Source organism: Capsicum annuum, chromosome 12, assembly GCF_002878395.1.
Source record: "Capsicum annuum cultivar UCD-10X-F1 chromosome 12, UCD10Xv1.1, whole genome shotgun sequence".
In the NCBI taxonomy this organism is placed as follows: Eukaryota; Viridiplantae; Streptophyta; class Magnoliopsida; order Solanales; family Solanaceae; genus Capsicum; species Capsicum annuum.
In genome coordinates this window covers 86,410,247-86,412,880 of record NC_061122.1, presented here as the reverse complement: position 1 = coordinate 86,412,880, position 2,634 = coordinate 86,410,247, and the positions used below count along the sequence as shown (strand labels likewise).

Sequence of the window (2,634 nt, the reverse complement as noted above, 5' to 3'; positions counted from 1 at the left end):
ATAATATCGTATTTAAAAGCTAATTAACCAAAAATTTATCGTAATTTGTAACATTTATTAATATTATTATACGATTGAGGAAATATACTACACGTGTGAATGTCATGATAGAATAACTAATTATCTGATTTATATATATACGCATTGTATTAAATTTTTTGGATGTTGTTATAAATATTATAGAATTTATTAAAATTTATTAAAATTTTAATTTATTAAAAATTAATTTTAATTTATTAATTTATTTTGTAATTTATTTTTATTTATTAATTTATAAATTATAATTTATTAAGCTTTAATTTGTCAACAATTTTGATTAAAAACCAACCACATGTGGTCGATTATTAAAAATATTATCAGAAATACGTATGTGATCAATGTATATAGTACATATTTGGAAGCATGATAGTCAATCGAATATATGTATATATCCGTGTATCTCGTGTAGTGATGTTTGCGATAATCAAAACCTAGATAACTGAATCTAATAATAATTTTACGTAACATTATTTTTTACATATATAGTTATTTTCATAATGACATCTTATTATTTCCAGTATTACATTTATTAAATAGCAGCCTAAGTCAATTCAATTTGTCCAATTTATTTAATTTCCAGCCTAATTCTTGTCTAATTAATATCAATTTTAGCCAAAATTGATATCAATTTTTAACCCCAAATTAGAAGTCAAATTGTTGACCTTTTTTTAATAATTTTAATCTCAAACGTTGATCAATGCTGATCCAACGGCTGAGATGAGATCTCAATTCCTTTCCTTTTAAAACAACATCAAAACCCTAATCCCTCCATTTCAAAAAAAAGAAGTCGCAGCCAACAAGTCTCTCTCTTTATACCTCTCTCTAACCATCACGTCGTCGATCAAAAAAAGAAGTCGCAGCCACCACGCCGGTCATCGTGGCTGGTGAAACGTCGGAGCAGTCCCTACCCATCACCGGCCTCCTCTCTCCGCTCTCTCATTTCCAGCCGGCGGAACCATTAAGAACCGCCGCCAACGTCACTACCTACCAGTCAGTGCTCCAGCGTCGACTCCCTCTCCGTTACTTGAGAAGTGAGTTAGTTTTGGAATCTATTTATGGTATTTCAAATTGGGTTAGTTAGTAGCTTTACATTAGCAGATATTGAATAATTCACTGTTGAATACTCTGAACCACCGTAGTAAACAAATTTGTTTTTCATTCTTTCTTTAACTTTTGAAGTAATGTGACTAGCGAAATATAGTTTTTTTGAAGCTACAACTTATTTTATGGCTAGGATGACATTTTTCTCAGTCCTTGTGTTTTTGTGATGTGTTCGTGGCAAACATGGATTTGATATGCAGCATAGTTATGTTTAAAAGTAAATAATAATTTGCAGGTTCAAGTTCAACATGGATGGTGAACAAAAAAGAATGGGAAGTTTTAGGTTGATTTATTTAACTGTGGAATCATTGTTGATGTAATTAAGACAGGTGGAATTAGGTTGTTATCTAATATGCAACTCTTTTATGTTTGTTGTTTAAGCTTAGGTTGTCTACTTGGATTTGGATGTAAATAACTGAATTGATCTAATGCAATTTGAATTTCAAGATCAAATCTTTTACCTTTGCTTTTATTTGTCTAATGTCATATTTGACTTTCATTTTGTGGGACTAAACTGGGTATGTTGTTTATTGTTGTTTTTTATTTGACTTTAAAAAAGAAAGCATAAAGATATAAGTTCTTGCTGGAATTGATAATCCATTTGGAATTGGTTCCCTTATAAGATACTAACCCTGTTGCTCAATTGAATAATGAATTACTTAGGCTCTTTTCTTTATGGTGACACTATACTTCTCTGTTTTTCATATTTGCCAAGTTGCTTTTATATTGATTTTTGTATCTATCTTTACGGAGTTATCTCAACAATAAGGATGGTGGACATGGGTGCTGAATTAATCCCACCCCAGGGAGATCTTTCTTTGTGATACTCTTACTTTTGTTCCTAACTTGCTGATTTGTCCCGTATTTGATCTTTCTTTTTGTAAGAGTAGAATATTGCGGGTTCCATTATTGAATTAATCCCACCCCTAGGAGGCTGCCTTATGTTGATTGATACCATTATTTTAATATTACTTGTTCGAAGGTGTGGTCACTTAAGAAGTGCATTAGTGAGTCGAAAATATTTAAGTGTAGTTACTTGAAAGGTGAACTTGTATTTTGAATATAGTTAAGTGTGGTCAATAGAGAAGTGAGTTAGTGAGTGGAAAATATTTAAGTGTAGGTACTTGAAATGTGGACTCGTGTTTTGAATATAGTTAAGTGTGGTCACCAGAGAAGTGAGTTAGTGAGTCGAAAAGGTATGTGTAGGTACTTGAAATGTGGACTTGTGTTTTGAATATAGTTAAGTGTGGTCACTAGAGAAGTGAGTTAGTGAGTCGAAAATGTTTTAAGTGTAGGTACTTGAAAGGTGAACTTGTGTTTTGAATTTAGTTAAAGTGTGGTCACTTGAGAAGTGAGTTAGTGAGTCAAAAATGTTTAAGTGTAGGTACCTGAAATGTGAACTTTTCATTTTGAATTTAGTTTAGTTTGGTAACTTGTGAAGTGACTTAGTGACTTGAAAATGTTTAGGTGTAGGTACTTGAAATGTGAACTTTT

At 31.3% G+C, this 2,634-nt stretch overlaps 1 long non-coding RNA gene across 1 annotated transcript in view; it reads left to right on the top strand.

Moving 5' to 3' along the window:
- Positions 1-808: 808 nt before the first annotated feature.
- The window catches only part of LOC107851311, a 2,736-nt gene continuing 910 nt past the window's right edge, over positions 809-2,634 (top strand). The window contains exon 1 of the long non-coding RNA XR_007048704.1: positions 809-1,070. This is a non-coding gene — a long non-coding RNA (uncharacterized LOC107851311). The remainder of the gene's footprint in view (positions 1,071-2,634) is intronic.